The following is an 18,280-nucleotide window of genomic DNA, read 5'->3' as shown; positions in this document are numbered from 1 at the left end:
AAACAAGTTGTTGCCATTTTCTTTTTTCAGTGTAGTTCTGTGACTCTTGGTAGAAAATGAACCATCGAATGAATTGTTTATGTTTACACAAACAGATGAAAGCTAAATTTTCATATGTCTATTCATATTCCTGAAGACTCAGTGGGATTTATTAGTGCAAATCTTTTGATTCCCTTCTTTAAATGAGCGCACACAAATGTTACAATATTTATCATCTGGTATTTTAAATTTTTCCATACACACAACAAAATTCTTTAGGCTTTCAACTGGCTTCTAAGATATTTATGAAGTTTCTATCACATCCCAGGTGTTAAAGTTGCAGTCAAAAGAACTTATGCACCACGTATTTCCCCCCCCCCCAAGTAAGACCACAAAATTAACTGCCTGTGCTTCTGTGGTCCAATGTACAGTAGCTCAAATCAAAAGGACGAAACTCTGGGACCTAAGGGTTTTCCACACTATGGTTCCTGAAATCAATCTAAAGTAGTATTTTAGTATTCAAAGCATAAAAAAAATGTACTGCCACCACAAAAAAAAAAGGGGGGGGGAAGCATTCCATACTACAAGAATTATAAATGAATTAATGGCAATAACAGTTCTGCTGCTGTTGGGGATTTAGGTTATTTGGTAGCTACCTACAGCACTTACATACAATTGTTTAGAAAAAATATTTCTCTGAGTATTCATAATTTTAATGTATGTAAGTTTAATTTACATGTAGATCTACAGTTCAGAAGGGTCAAAATAGATAAAAAGTTTTGAACAGAAATAAATGCTTAAAGAAATGTTCTCAAAAGAAATCACAGAATGACAGAACGGGTTGAGTCAGAAGGAACCTTAAAGACCATCCAGTTCCAACCCCCCTGCCATGGGCAGGGACACCTTCCACTAGACCAGGCTGCTCAAAGCCTCATCCAACCTTTTTCTACTAGAATAAAATTATTATATATGCCTTTTAGAGGAAGTCACAGAAGTAGAGTTGAATGATCCAAACCTGCCTCTAATTGGAATAGCCATTATGCAAATAAATAGACATAGGATTCACACGCAGCCACACTGAGGAAACAGAGCACATACAAAGACTCTACGTAATAATATCCTATTCCTTTAGTGTCTTCAAATATATTCACGTAGGATACAAGCACACAAAATTAAGTGCAACAGATGTGCCTTTCCTTTTTGCTACTCACTTCAAGAAAATTGCTGCAGTCATTAGCTCATACTAAAGCAAAGTGTTCCAGAAGTACGGTAATGCTTATTTTCATGAACGCATACTGCTGTGTTTATATTTAAATAAAGAAGAAATGCCCTTCCAAAAAGATATTAAGACTAAGCTTTGAACACTGCCTTCAGGATCCACACATACAGGTTAGAAATACATGCAGACAATAATGAAAATAGACCAAATCATGAGTTTGCATACAAAGACTCAGTCCCGTATCTCTTGAAGTGAAAAAGGAATGAAATTTCAAAAATCAGAATCCTCGGTGTAGGGACATAATAACTCTCAAAAAAACATGTACCAGACACAGAGTTCTGGAAGTGAAATTTCAAGTTATTATGATGAGATGCTTAAGTACTTGGACATCGTAAGATGCTGATTATGAAACACATAAATCACCTCCCTTATCTAGAGAGGATTTTTGCCAACTAAAAGTACAAATCAGTTACACAAGTAGTTTAACAATTTTCCACAAATATCTCTAGAAAATTAATCTAGCTTTGAGATTAAGTATATTTTTAGATGGGTACTGACAAACAAAGAAAGCTAGAACTATTTTAATTATACATATAACCATCTCAAAACAGGTAATGCCCCTCCCAATTCTTTTCCAGGTAAAGAACATACTGTGAACTGGAAATAAGTGTATTCAATACTACAACGAGAGCAACTGGCTCTATATATCACAATTCTTTCCCTGAATATCTTAAAAAAAAAAAAAAAACATCTACTGCATATGATTAAACCACTTGATGCTACATCTTCTATCCTGAACAATAGCCTCCAGATGCTCATTTTCATATATCAGTAGAAGAAGTGGGGCAAAAAGAAAAAATAAACCTGATTTTTGCATTGCAGAAATATAATCTGTGTCTGAAAGAAGCTGGCATAGAGCTTTTCAGCACAGCCCTCTTCAGCTGAAAACTACATTGTGTGTTTTATCTGTGTCCTACAACCCTGCACTCAAACTCTTGGTAAACACTACAGAGTCCTAAGAAACATCTAATGCACAATCAGTCTTTCCTACAGCACTTGATTTTCATGAACTGAGAATCTAGAAACTACTACATAAACAGAACACTCAGTTGAACAATTTAGGCTAGGAAATGCAGGATTCCACGTAAGATCCACAAAACCAGAAGTTTTCTACAGTCATTATATCATCTTTGCACATGGCAACATTTAGCCAACACAAAAAAATTATTTTCTTATTTTTCATTAGTATTTTAGGATGCAGGCTGCCTGGAACAATGGTGGCAGGCTAGGAGAAACTAGGGCAAGTGATAGAAGAGTGAAGGAAGCTCCAATCAAATTTTTAGCACTGCACAGAAAATATGCACGTTTCTTAAAGTGGCACATTTCCCTTTTACTATCTCATTCATTTTAACCCCTACCACACTCAAGCTGATCCGAGAACAAAGATGTCCTTGCAAAATTATTGTCACGCACATGGAAATGTCATAGCTCTACACTGGATATATACCCTGACCTTTGGACAGTCGTGTAATAAAATTAAGAATATAAATTATAATGCAATTTCTTCCTTAAGAGCTCCCTGATGAACAAAACCAATTTAAAACCCCTCCATGTTGTTCACACACAAAAAGAAAACCAGACACCCTGCTAACTCCATTCCTCTTCTTCAGGGAAGCCACAGGAGCGTGTCACTTTTTTCCTCCCACTGTTTTTCTAAGCAGGCACAAACAACAGGCCTAGTCATACACCATCCCCCGGGTTTACCATCCACATAAGTGTGTAGTACCACTAGCCCTGTGTTGTTTGTAATCTTCTATTATGAAGGAGGAAACTGCATCTTTTAGCCAACTGATACGAGGTGACCTGGCTGAGGAGGCTCAAAACAAGGAAGAACATGAACAGCAGAAAAGAAAAAGGCAGAAGTGTGGTTTTTTTCACCCACAGCTACCGAATTAGCTTTCTTTTATTTGCTCCCGTTCTCTTTTCACAACATACCCTTCAGTGAAGGTTGACAAACTCTTGAGCCTCACAGAATTTAGCTCTGTTAAAGCAGAGACCAGGATCCAGAGCTCAGCCAGAGGCTCTGACTACAGTACCAATACTCTGCAAAGTTCCTAAGACAATATCTTATAAAAGCTGGATATATTTAGTTTTTCTACCAGAGATTAGACCTGCATAAGCTAGAACCCTGCTCAGGCTCCAAAAATTCCTGAGAAATCCCTTAGAGATGTTACAGAAAACCTCACTATTCTCAAAGGGACTGATAATACGCATTTAGGCTCACTCCTGCTATCACTCAAACAAAAAGCCTCCCCAGACAGTCAAGCTTAGCTGTCAGTCAGGAACTTCACAAAGAACAAAACTGCAGAGCACAGAGCACCACAGACCCCTTCCCACCAGGCAGGGAAGTACCAGGACAAAGACAGGACCAAAAGTGTCACCACATCACCACCACAAGCTATCGAGTCACACAGCCTTGGTGCAGCCATTCGACTGTGAAGCCATCTGTCGCCCCAGTTCAGACTGAAACTGTCTGAAAACAGAAAATACCTCTGCAGATAGCAGAGATTTTAAGTCAGTGTCTGCTTATATACTGGTTGAGGAGATCATTTGTATCTTTGCATCCCAGAGATAAAAACTTCCAATGGACATAATACAGCAGTTACCAAGGTCCATCAGCTACATGTAAAGTAACACTCAAAACACCACCCAGAAGGATATCTTGGGTATACAATTTATATATGAGAGATGCAATTTCCCACAGCTGGTCAGCCTCTCTCCTCTTTCCATTAATTTGAAGAGAAATCTCTGCATGAACAAAAAGTTATTAACAAACTTACTTGTCTTCAGGTGGGGAAAATAAGCGATTATTAAAAGGTAAAGCCAGGCACTGCTTGTCGAGATGCCAACATACATATATTTAAAAGATCTTGATGCAAATACATATGTGTAAACATATGTTCATACCTTTAAACACACCTTATTTGTGCAGTTCGAGAATGAAGAAGCTTATTGTACACAGATTGTGTTATACTGTGCTTCCTACTTCGTGGCTGAGCCATGGTATTGCAGCCAAATACCAGGAAATCTTCATATTCTTACACAGAACAACACATATCCTTCTGGAGGTCTTCTGGTGCTCCAGTTAAGTTATTTTAACCCTCATCAGATCTGAGCAAGCGGAGGTAAGTCATGGGAACAACTGTGGCTGCCCTACAGCACAGCTACCAGGAACTAAATTGCTCCCCTATTAGAACAGGTAAGGGAAAATCTCCAGTGCCTCCCAGTGCAGAACCACCTCCCTAGGCTGGACCTGAAACCTTTCTGCATTGTCGGCAGGGACAGTATATGCAGTGCTCGAAGATCTGACCTCAGCATCTGTGCATCGTCACCAGTTTTGAGTGGGACTTCAGTGGAAAGTGTCCAAAACACAGGAAGCGTGGGCAGCAGCTGAGCCATTGGTGAAGTACACATTAGCTGACTGCTGAACTTACATGCTTTAAGGAGACTGAAAGCCAGGCAGTCTACAGAAACATATAATTTCTATGAAAAATAGAATTTTGAAAGGACAAGAATTGGGAGAGAGGGCTTCAACCGTATCAAAACAAACTCCTCAGATTCCAATGTGTAGAAGAGAAAACTAGAATGGCATAGATCTGAAGAAATATTAAAGAATACATAGCCAAGTAACCTAGAGGTAGTTTCAGTAAAACTGTCTTTACACTGGACCTTGGTGGTATTCCCCAGATTGAAGGAAAAAAATTTAAATACTGTTTTTTCCAGTGTATTTAAATTAATTTCTATTAACATTACCAAAGAGTGCCTCACAGGAAGCACAAAATGTCATGAGTACAGAAAGACTTCAGAAGCATATGCCTCTACCGCAGACTGAAAACAGAAGACTAGAAAAAATCTGGGGTTAGACGTCCCTGAACTTGCAAATACTGGATCCAGCACCAGGCATGTCTCGCCTTCTCCTAGCCCCAAAACCATCCCTTGCCCACAGGAGTTATCCAAGGTCCTGGCCCACAGAGAACCTCCTTGTGCTCCCTCAGGTCAGGCACACACACAGGTGTTTTTGCAGGCTCAGGACCTAACATTTTCACTACACCCCATAACGCACATGCATTACTTTTCAATGTTCATGGGTGGACATGATTCCATCCGACTCATATATAGACTTACCAGCCATATGCATCAATACTGTCAAATCTGCTTTTCTCTCCGTAATCTTCAGATTTTCATTTCCCTAGAAATTTCTTTGTGATTTAGTATTTAGCTACAGTGTTAATGATAGTGCCATATGCAATATGTTATGTGACAGGTTTTTATCACTATGGGTTCACAACTGGACTAGCCCAAAAACGAAGCTTTTAAAATGTTCACGATAAAAAGCAGCAGCTCCAAATGATGCCACTTGCTGTCTCAAAGCCCCTTCCTCATTCAAATGCAGGCTGCTGCCTTCCCGGGTGAGGTGTTCTGTTAGTTCTGCAAGTTTTTTAGTTCAGGTGACTTCAGAGGGAGGACAGGTGGAAAAGGAGACAGGAAAGTGGGTGTAGATGAACCCGAGATGAAAAGGATGTTAAATAGGGAGAGAAGGCATGAGTGATGGGGAAAGCAGCCAGCACAGGATGAAGAACACCCACTTGGGCTTCCAGAGAACTCAGAGGAACATCCCAGCATTGATGCTTATGGTAGGTGTCTCCTCTACAATTTCTGCAAAGGCCACATGCCAGGGAGAGGCATAACATCCCCACAGCCAAAACATACTTCACACTATTCTGTGTCCAGTGATCCCTCATCAATAAAGCATTCACCATCCCAGCCACTTTTTCAGCTTCTCCTGCTATGATGTTTTTGGTGTTAGTTAATAAGCAGATCTCTGTGGGAGCATTTTCAGAGAGGATGGCAGTTGAAGTTCTCATCCACTCCGTGTGACTACTTAGCAACACGCTGTTCTAACAAGCATCTGGTAATCCTTCACGTCTTCCAACAGCTTTCAGTACTTCATTCTTCTATCCCATCATTAGAAATAGGTGCTTTAAGCAGATCACAAAAATTTATCTTCTGAAAAATCCTGAACTTTCTGCATATGGATGAGAATGAAGTAGTTCTATCTTTACATCCAGCACACAAACCATCTTTACAACTGGCAGGACTATATGGCCAGCCAATGGAAAGATGCCACAACATATTTATTGCCCTTCTGAAACACATCACCAGGATGTATACTCAGCAAAGGTATACTGCTCACTGTTGCATGCATCCAGGCTGACAGCGAACTCACACATGCCCAAGACTGGCAGGCTGCTTTCATGATGGATAACATTATATATTCATATATATGCACATTCGTTCACACGTCTGTCAAAGAGGGTTCATGAAGCACCACAGTATAAAGCTACCCAGTTAAACGTGACAGGTCTGTTTCTCTCAAACACAAAATTTCCTGATGTTAATAAGAGATCAATATGGGTCCCATTGTATCATCCATCTCTGTTTTATTGTTAGTTCTAGGGGAATGCCCTTGTGTTCTTTTCTTTGATTCCCACCTCTACTGCCCCATCATAGCTGCAGAGAACAGGACTAGACTTGTTCAGCCAGCCAGAACCTGAAGAAAGGATGTCACTAATATAGAAGCCAATGTATTACAAATTATTTTCTTGACTGACAAATAATTTTAACTGCTTCATTACCTTTTATGAATCATATCTCTGAATTAATTTATTCTACATTTGATCTCTTATTTTCAGCACATTTTGGAAAGAATTATTATTTCTAATTAGTCTCTGTAAGTTACCACTCACAGAGAAACATTAGGCAACCACTAAGGTTGAGGTGTTCTAAATATCAGGCATAAAACATGGAGGGGGGGGGGGAAAGAGTAGCACAGATGGGTCTTTACACTTCCACTGTCAGTTCTGCACTTGGTATTTGTATGATGATCCATCAGCACATCATTATGGAAATCTCATTTTAAAAGCTAAATGAAAACAATAAACATTTTAAAATGTTTTATCACAAAAGCAGAGACATGAGTCTAAATATCTACAAGATAGTTCAAACGTTTCATAGAGAGGCCTAATAATAGTTGTTTTATAATCAGGATGGTAGAAGAACATAATTGGGATAAAATGATAAAAAAGCAAAATGTTTTGGAGTATTGAATACTATTACAAAAACTACAGCATTTTGGGTAAATGAGGCCTTCCTCAGCTCTGCCCACAAAGCTTATCTGTTCCTCCAGCTGTTTTGAGTAGCTGTTAAGATAGTGCCTTTCCCTACAAATCATTCCACTTTTTATAAAGAGGTAATCACCTGTTATTGAATTCTAGTTATGTTATAGTCATTTTTCTCCATCATAATTTGCTGTGGTTTTATCAATATGTAGTAAGGCTTGCTCATAAAAGAAGAAATCCCTACAAAACACATTCTTCCAAACATAATAGATCACCAAGAAATAGCGATCATACCCTACTACAATCTACTCCTCCATACAGCCACTCCCAGTGGTCTTCACTAGAGTCATCTGAGAATGATTTTAAATTTAATTTTAAATTCATTTCTTTAATTCCCAGTTTCTTTCCTGTCTACCTCTCCTTCCCTAGTGTTGTTACTGACATCAAGGGTGAATTTTAACTTTAAGTCTCTCTAGTGTACAGGATCTAATATTTTCCATACTACTTTATCATGTAGGTTCATCAACCTCACTACCCACCAGGGGCAGCTGCCAGAGCTGGTAACTTCAAAGGGTGGCAGAACATCACACAACATAACACAACACATCTCTCCTACTGTGCTTGAGGGAACTATACTCCGGCCTTCCCTATGCATCACTATTTCAAGGAAACAAAAAAAAATTAACTTAAGATATCAAATGATCATTTCTGTTACAAGCTCTAATACATCAAGCTCCAAGACCAGGTACCTGCCATCTACAGCTCCTGAAGCTCCACCCTTTAAAATGGAGCATGATCCTTGGTCTCTGCAACACTCATGTTCCTTCACACCAAAACCATCTACTGCACAAAGTCCAAGCCAATTCATACTGTATACTTGGACATGCAGTGCCTGTGTCTCATCCCACCAGTGAAGCACTCCATGCAAGCATATGTCTTTCCCACAAATAAATCAATTAAAAAAAAAAGGAAAGAAGTAAATGTTGGTATCTTACTCCATACGCTAACCCAAAGTCAACTGGATTAGTAGAAGGATACACTTTTTTTTTTTTTTTTTTAAATGCCATACCTACAAAAGCCACTTTATCGGTAATACTGCAGCTTCAGAGACACCTGCAAATCTGTATCTTTAACAAGACATCTAGCAATGAAATCCTTTTCTTGCATTTCGGTATCTTTACTCTTATCTAACACTATTTTGAGATTAATATTCTACTAGCAATTGCTCAGTTATAACATGTGTGCATTTCTGATGGCACTGACTCATTTCTTCTCTTGTTACTGCTGCAGAGCCACAGTGGTTACCCTCCTCTTACCCAACCATAAGAAAAGCATAGCTTGATGATTACAAGATAAAAAACACAGAGCAAAGAATAATGACTTCTCCAAATCTTCACTGACCTATAGTGAACAAAAGAGAGTCTCAGTTCAGTTCAATAATCAAATGTGTATTTCATATTTGTCTTTAGACATGAAAATTCTGAACAATTTAACAGCAATGACCAATTAACAGTCAAAAGTTCAGATACATGCATGCAATACTTGCAAGCACAGATTTAAAATGCAAAATTATTAAGATTGTCATAAGTCAGTACAAATTTATAGATGTCTCTCCACACAAATGATCTACAAACCATCTCACAACAAAATAAGGTATTTCAGGCAAATACAAACCTAAATTACATTTTTATGTAGCCTAAGAAAACACCACTTCAGGGCTCAGACAAATCTCAATAAATCCTATAATGAGACACACCAAAATTAAGAATTTCTCAGTCTTGATGATCTGTAATGGAGCAGTGAATCAGATAATGGATTCTTGTTCTGGTAAGCACATTTTTCTCCGGACAGTTCTTAACCAGACAGTAGACAGACATATGGTCTCCTTTCTCAGGCTGCTGAATTACACTTTCCAATTGCCCTAAATGTAGAGCAAAGTTTACAGCCCCTAATATATCTCCTTTCACATCCATCCTTTCTTACATCAGGGAAGGAACAGAGCAAGCCAGAGAGCAGAAGTTTCCTTGCCTTCACCAGCAGCACTGTTGTGGCTGTTGGTGCCCTAACACTCCCCAAATTCTAGCAAATGTATTTTCCTGCAGCCATTTCTCCAAGCAGTAATCATGGTTGCTTATTAAGCCTGAACGTTGACTTTTTGCAAATAATCTGTGCTTTCCTGATCAGAGTTCATCAACCTGTGGTGCAATAAAAGCATGATTTGGTATCTCCCGGTCAGTTTGAAGAGGAGAAAAGGTTTAACTCAGCAACGATGTTGGCACATTTCTAAAAGCATTTGGTGACATCAAATGTGTTTCAGCATATTTACGTCCAAATCCAAGACTACATTCAGACTGCAACATGACTTTAGAGTGAGTGCCAACAATATATAATCAAAGACCTTTTTAGGCCATTAAAGTTACTGAAGTTATTTTCTATAGAGAATGTTATCTACTTGAAAGCTGAAGTTAGAGGCTTTAATAGCCTCTGACATTACTTACTCTTATTTAACTAAAAAAATATTATAGAGTAAGATTAAAAGATCATCCACTACATTGAAAAAAAGTTTCAGTCTTTTTAAGTTAGCCGATTGAGAGTTTTTTTAACTAGGATTCAAATATCACATAAAATCAGATTATGTAAATTAGAAGTAGTACATAACCTTAATCTGAGAGAACTTTGATGCAGGGATTTTTCTTGATTGCTAATTTTTACTTCCTAGCTCTGCAATTTTAACTGTATGTTGGAAGATCTCTCTCTAACGTGCCATCAGTTAAACGGAGCAACACAGACCCTTGGGATACTTGATTGTGTTGTCACCATTATGACCCAAAATACTTGCTTCAAAGAGTTTGTGATCTAAATAAACAAGACAGACAAAACAACACAACAGCAAAGAGATTAGAACAGTGGATGGCAAACACCACGCTGGTTCCGCAATCATTTGTTAGCTATGATGCATCATACAGCAAAAAAAAAACAACCAACCAAAGACCTATGAACCAATGTCACCCATACATCCACATTTTCCCTGATAGCTGTTTTGTGCCACACTACCCAAGGAATGCCAGTAAACTGAGCAAGTCATTACTAATACGTGATCCCATTATAGAATTTCAGAATGAAAGCCTGCAAAACTTACAGATGAACAAATAAACCCTCGCTATGGTTAATCATGGGGGTTGAAGAGCTAAAAAAGGCAACTATAATATTCTGAATTTGGACATGAAGAAACAACAACTGTAAACAAGAGGAGGGAATTTCCTTCCTATGCAGTCTCCTCAGATGGTGACAGTTTTCACAGGTTAACAAAATGCTCACATACAAGAAAAGTGACCTGATCCTTCAAGAACCTTTACCAAAAAGAAAACACTTTCCTGAACCATTAGTTGTACAACTAACCCCAGTGACAGAAAAGAGTTTATTTGTCAGTCCAGTAAGTAGCAAGTGTCACCAAGCCATTCTTCAGAAGTATTTAATTCGGATTATATGCCTGGAGAAAGGAAGTGAGATGAAAAAAATCTGTACAGCAAACCAGGATGACAACAAGGAAGCACTTAATTCAGAAGTTACAGCTGGAGCCTGGCTATCAGCAACAAGGAAGGACCCAAGAGCCCTCTTGCAGCTAGTTCTTCCATTTGTTTACAATTTCAGGCATCCTCATGACATTCTGGCAGGTGAGAAGCACCACCACCATTTTCAAATCATGTCCTTCTTAACCAGCTATAGCTTTAGCACTGGATACTAGAACTTAAACATATGTTTTATAGAAAAGAATAACAAGTTCTGTGGAATGAAAAAAACGTAGCTACATTCAAAGCATTAAAAAAAAAAAACCACACCCTTAGCCTTGACAGATTTTGTAACATATTTGAATCCTCAAGATAGAAGTACTTTTTCCTACTTAGACTGCTTGATACTCTCTGCCTAGTCATCTAAATATTAAATTACTACTTAGATACTCCACAGTATCAGGCCATACCAAATTACTGATTTCGGATGGACAACTGGTTCTAAGGATCACTGCAGGTAAGGGAGTCTAACTGGGACCATGATTACCATCAAATTCCTATCCAACAAACGAGGCTTGAATTTACAGAGTTTGCACCGTTGCTATGAAACATCTACAGCAAAGATGTCCAAATGAAGTAATGTATTTTCTTTAATTAAATTTGGCATTGTCTAGGCTCTGGTTACTGGTCCAGCAAAACACATCAGAATCCCACACAAGTGCAGAAAAAGGAGAAAAACACATCTCTAGTGAAGCCACAACAGTAAAACCATCTGCAGATTTGTCCCCACAGAAGCAAAAGCCAAAAACTTAGACACTAATGTCTTATTAACATTAAGGAGTATTTAAGTGCTTCTCTTAAAAAATATATCAGAGGCTGTCTTTCCTAGAAAAGGATGACTTTCAGAAAGCAAATTAACTAGAAGGAAAAAGGTATTATTGTTTCTGATCATGCTGCACAAATCTAGACTAAAATTTTAACCATTAGTACTCAATATAAGAGCACCTTGACAAAGACAGCAACTCATCATATGTTTTACAGACTGATAGTTGTACTACCACGCTTATTTATGTGCTTTTAGCTAGCACATAGCAAACAATTTTCCTTCCTTTAGCTTACATCCCTTTTTTTCATACCTGGAAAAGCACTTATTCATCAGTGAAGCCCAGCATGACCAGGAGAGGGTAAATAATACATATATAGCGGTTTCCTACAGTGCTGTGTAAAATCTGCATCCCACGAGTCCTTTTTACCATCTATCTTACTATTAACTTGCAAGTAACGTGTGTCTTTTGTAAATGTCTGCTCCTCCCAAATGAAAAACTGAAGTCATCAGAATATAACTTTTGTACTCAATGATCACAACCTGCATTATCAGTTCACATCAATTTTTATCACTTCTTATCTTCTTTAACTTAAGCACTGCATACACAGATTATATGTATATTACTGTAGAAACAAACTTGGGCTCCTGAAAAATATGGATTTCTAACCACACTGAGATGTGGGCTAGAACTTTGCTTGCAGTCATACCAGCTGAGGAAGCTCTTGCAAAAAGGATTACACCACAGGGTGAGATTTTTCCAAAGCATCAGACAATTCAATAGAGAAAAAAAGCACTGAAAAATGTTAATGGATTTTGTTAATTTCCCCTTTGCCTGTACTTCTACCCAGCTTCCCTTTTGGTTTTCATTTTTTTAAATGGAACTAAGCTGCTGGCAATAATGCGAAATCCATAAAATATAGACAGCTCTCAATGTATAAGAAAGAAACACTTCTATAAAATACTAATGGATATTCTCCTGCACTGTAGTGATAATTTAATGCTATTTTAATCCATAATGCTAGTGGCACAACACACCAGATTTTATACCACTAGAAGTTCACGTCAAGAAATCTTTAAACCATTCCAGGCTATCAGTCTAAATTCCTTGGGGGGGGGGGGGAGTGAAATAATGTGTAGTTATCATTCAATGAAACATCAATGAAATTGAATCCATCACCTTTTTAATCCTAGTTGTCAGGGATTGTGAAATGCAGTTTACATACAAACATTTGAGTGAATAGGGGGCACAGAGTCTATCCTAGCCAACTGACCCTTTTCGTCCGTAGATCCTAGTTCTCCAATTCAGTACACCACCAGAATATCAAGGCACAGCTGTTCCATGTGAACACTAGCTCCTGCCGTGCTCCAACCAGTCAGAGTACCAAGGGGCATTCCTGGGACTTGTGAGCAGATAGATGCACCGGTGAGGTTTAAATCAAGCAAAACCTCAATACAACACAAGCAATCTTCTTCAGATCTTAGTTTCTAAGAAGAAAACCCACTTCATCCTATGTTCAGGTCAACGTGATAGAGAGGGACTTACATTAAGCAGGTTCTTACCTGGTATAAAACAATATGCTGTTTGGCCAGATCTGAAAAACTGCTCAGCAAGGTATCTTCAAGTCTTCAGAACCCAGAACTTTTGCTAAAGGCACCTAAAAAGTACTTTACTTTCCATGGCGATCTGTAGGCAAGACCTCCAGCTGAGACAGTCAGCTTCAAAGGAGGTTACAACCCCACTCTTACATTGTTAGTCTCAAAAAAAAAAAAAAAAAAAGCTCAACTGAACAGTAAGTGCAAACACCTGTGACTAAAGCAGCACGTAAAGGTAAACAGCTTCACATGGTCAAAGGGGAACTTGCCACCAGATCATACTGATTGATATACACACTACATACAGGTGCTTTTATTTTGACCTCTAAACCCTACATAGTAACTCCAATTTTGTTACTACTTGTTTAGTAGAAACAAAGCACAAACTATTCACTTTTTTCTGTGTTTCCAAAATCCCATTCCTCTATTTGCTTATAGGATTAGAGGTTCTCACAGTTGGTTGCACCACTCCTGATGCAATTATGAAAATAAACAAAAAGGGAAGCAGGAAATAATTTCATTCATTCTAGCATTCTGCAAACAGCGTAACCATATTCAGCAATCCTTCCTGGCAGCCCTTCCTTTATTGATAACAACAAGCTTTTGTAACCTGGAAATTAAAATGGACATGATTGGGAGGCTCAGAAACCCTACATTGATCAGCTGGGGATGAGAAATCTGAATAAAGAAAACAAAATCCAGTTCCATTAGCCCACTAGCATTAACAGAGTACGCTGAGAAAATTTCAGTGCTTATTTATAGTGCAAATTTGGGACTGTGTCACAACTGACAAATTGACATTTTCACTCCGCAGCAAAAACCTCAGCAGAAGTGCATTAAGCACGGTCTGTTGTTTAGGAAATTACAGAAGGCACAAAAGAGTGATGTAAAGCTGTATACCTGGCAATTTGTTTTAACACAACTTTTTGCTGGTTTTGAGGAAAAGGAGGATTAAAAGGTCAGACCGTGAAGGACATCAAAGTGCAAAAATGATATGTCCTCCTCCTTGCTTTGCGAGATCAAGCAATAAATACGCACCACACCAGAATAAAACCATCAGTGCTGCCTAGCAGGAGGTTTATCAATGAAATTAAAAAGGCTTTTTTGACAAAACCAGTTCTTAATGAAATCACATCAATGTTGAAAAACATCCCAGGTGGATGGAAAAAATATTCCAGAATATAAACATATTTGGAAACTCAGTGTTACAAGAAAAGTAGTTCACAGCGTTCTGAATCAGGATTAAATGACTAAAAATAAGTGAAATAAGATCAGTGCAAAAAAGATATGAAAAGTGATATGAAATGTCACTGATGCCACCACCATCCCTAAAGAGAAAGTATCCCTTTGTACCATCCATTGCCAAGTTTCTTGTCCAGAATTCAGAATTTAGCTGGTCAACAAAAACTCCCTTGTACATCCACGCTACTAAGAGTCTACAACACCCTAAGCTTTTCTAATATAGCTAATAATTTAAAGTAACAATATCACCAGCAATAGCAGATCCTTTTTGTTATTAATATGGCCCACAGAACATGCAAGTGCTTGCAGTTTACCATATACCTGCACATCAGATATCTGTGTATCAAAATGGGGCTGGTAGAAAAAATATCACTTCTCTGTCTGTGTAATTAAAGCTGTGTATCATCCTATAGACTTGCACTTCTTCAATTTCAGAGCTAACCTTAGTGTTGTTGAGTATTCTGGCATGGGCAGGGAAAAAGTGGTCCTCTTCTCTTAGTCTCAGTAGTTTCGGTCAGCGAGGCTCAATATCTTTTCTCTGATTTGCTCATTCAATTTAGTTCAAAGTTTTCTAATATGCAAGCCTTCAATAGCTCTAACTGAGCTCTTCATATAGGATCATTTCCTTTCAGCCCTTCACCATGGTCCTTCCTCCACCACTGTTCCAGGTTTCCTAGCTTCCAGCAGTCTTATTCTAATTATTACTTCTGAATTTTGTACAGTCCAAACATTATTTTCTCAGCAATCAAGTCAGATAAGCCCTCTTTCTCATTGCCTGAACAAATGCAGGAGAAAATTGAGGGCATAGTGGTAATATACTCTCTACTCACTGTTCCTGGGAGAAGTAATTACAGAGGAAATCTTGTTTAGTTGCTACTGTCCTGGGAGAGACCATGCTCTGTTCAGAGGAAGCATTTGGAGAATTTTGTTGCCAAATCCTAACAGGTCTTTCCAGAGCACAAGTAAACCACTATTTGTCAACAGCCAGTAACCGGGTCAAATTCAGTCACTTTTTCACAGAAGCAACAAAAGAAGCAAAGAAGATAAATTAGAATGGAACAAATAAGTGACTAAGAAGCTGTTTTAGCTCTAATATCATCTATTAAGAACAACAGCATAGGGATGGGAAGGTAAGCACAGTGCTAACCTAGAGGAAAACTCTGAAGAGATCTCAGGGCCATTATTTTTTTTAAACAAGAGTTCTTTCTGTTGACAATTTATCAGATAAGATATACATGTTTAACACACTTTGAGAGCTGACACGAAATCACAGTAAGACAGCAGGAGTTTTCAGTGGAGTCCTCGGCGGAGTAAGAGATGGAAGGAGCATTTCCACTTCATTCCCTAGTGACCTCTTCAGCATGTCTCTCACTACGCCATTTTCACAGACCATAAACCTTAACCACTTTTTTTCTCCATTGCTCTGCAGCTGGTCTTATCAACCGTTTATACTCAGCTTTGTCAGACACACACCCCTGCTAGAAGCGGTATGAAATCTGGACACATGCATCCAGGCTGTTCGTGGAGGACAAGAGCCACGACTTTGCCTTAACGAAGCTTTACCTGTTGCTTTGGAAATGGAACCAAAGGACATTACCTTCAAGTTGAGGAGCCTTAAAAAAACCAGGTCCTCTGGAGCCATATACTCCAATGCCCACCCCACCATGTAGTCAAGTTCATCTAAATCATAGTCCCAACTGCAGTTTTGAATAGTGGTGTGATGGAGAAAATCACATATCAGAATATTTTTCAGGTGAATGTATTTGGTGTTACTTAATTTTAGGAGCTTTTCACCAACCCCCTCCTCAATCACCTCAGCATTTGCACTTTACTCTCTTTTGCTTGCTTCTTCTAGCTTCCCTTTCAAATAAAAAAACAGAAATCCCAGCATTTATATTCTGATAAGCAAACTGGAGTAATCTTTTCAAATGAAATTTTTAGGCTGTTCCTTGATAGCTCTGTTTCTTACTTGGTGGAACAAACAAACAAACAAACAAAACTAGTCTAACCTAAGTATGTGATGCTTCTTACTTTTACAAACTAAGGGAAGACATTTTTCAACATCACTTGCAATTTTTTATCTTTATGATTATCTGATGTAATAGGTGACACATTTGATTATCAACAAGGTTTTTCTTTTTATAACATCAAACATATTTTAGTTATTTTATTTATCAACACTTTATTCTGTTACTTTGTATTTCAAAAATGCAGTGAAATGGTGCCAGAAGGGACAGACTTAACAGCAAGATCAATATTATCAATAAGCAATGTAATAAGACTTTTTAAAATACGCTGCCTTCACAAGAAAAGCTTGCGTACTGGCAGTGGGAAGATGGCAGAAAGAAATACTCCTTAGAGTGAAATTGCATTTGAAGCTACATAACTAATAAATCAAGTTCAGATTTCTAGTCAAAAATATTAATCTTTTTTTCAGAATCTTAGCTGCTTGCTATTCACAACTGTCTACCAAAACATAAATATTTACAATTGTTTTCTTTTTCTTTTTTTAAAAAAGATTCATGTTCCTTTACACCCTTTAATAATGGTTGCTAGGCTTCCGAACCCAAAAAGCATAACCGTCCTTCCATAGCTAGCTCCATGAAGCTAAGTGAAACACTTTAGTCATGACTGAACTTCTCAAGAGGTTTAGTTTCCAGTGTGTATGAGAAGTTTGGGTTCAAAAATCAAGTGCTTGTGAAAAAAAGTGGGAAAATACCAAAAGACATGTTGTGTCCTTCCTCTTCTGATTTGCAGACGCAGTTATTAGCAGCTATTGGATTTGGACCTCGATATGGCTGCAAAGTATCCTCGAGTGCTAAGGTATTACTGGAGCCCTATGAGTTCACCCCCATGTAGACATGGCTCTGTTTGAAAGGATGCTCTCTGCCAAGCCACAGCTACCAGTGAGGTTGCTGGCACTCCCAGCGTGCTCAATGGCTGCTGTTCCAGATAGTCCATCTTCCAGGAGTCTGAGTAAGTACCCTTTCCACTATATGTCTACTTGCAGTGCTTGAAGAAGTCATCATAGACTGGCTGGAGTAACAGCAGAAATAATACAGCTATTTTAGATGAAGATCCATAGGAGTCTGGTAGAGGTTTTCAGGACATGGTTTCTGATATTACAGTTGACACTATATTTTTTATGTGCTGAGGCAGCAGTCATTTGGGAAAACAAGTTCTAAGCTCAAGGCCTTGGCATGTCCACTTTGGTTTTTTCATTTTTCTAGATACGGGTCTCAAGTTGCAGTAGGAGAGGTGTCCTTTTCTACCCTGCTATAAACTTTCTCAGGCCCTAAAATATAACTTGTTGGGGGGGGAAGCGGGGTGTGCACAGGTTGTGTCTGTATCCCCCTTTCTGAGTTAAGCTACCTATTGAAGGGAACGATCTAGAAGAAAAAAAACATGAACAGCCCCAACAATGAGTTCTCAGAATAAAAAGAGGTGACATAAAGATTATTTTCCCCTCCTCTCAGCACTATCTCCAGCTTTATAACTGAGTTACCATTTTTTCTTGCTTTTCTTCTCAACCTTCTTTTTCCTTTCCTTTGGGCATGTGGTCTTAGAATAGGACTGACTGGATAATGACATTTTCAGGTAGAAAAAAGAGTATCTTTTGTGCTTTGCAGCATGCACAGTATCCCAGGGAACAGCACAACAATATTTTTCATAGAAATTTCAGCATTCCTGTTTCCCTTTGTAACCCTTTTCCCTCTTAGGGACTGTCTGAAAC

General features: G+C 38.4%; 1 protein-coding gene across 2 annotated transcripts in view; it reads right to left on the bottom strand.

Annotated features, from left to right (window-relative positions):
• Nucleotides 1-18,280, bottom strand: part of KCNK2 (potassium two pore domain channel subfamily K member 2) — a 104,303-nt gene that overhangs the window by 41,110 nt on the left and 44,913 nt on the right. The gene's annotated exons all lie outside the window — the stretch shown is intronic.

This window comes from Falco cherrug, chromosome 13 (assembly GCF_023634085.1).
Source record: "Falco cherrug isolate bFalChe1 chromosome 13, bFalChe1.pri, whole genome shotgun sequence".
Lineage (NCBI taxonomy): Eukaryota > Metazoa > Chordata > Aves > Falconiformes > Falconidae > Falco > Falco cherrug.
Note: the sequence above shows the minus strand (reverse complement) of the source record. Positions and strands in the feature narration are given on the sequence as shown.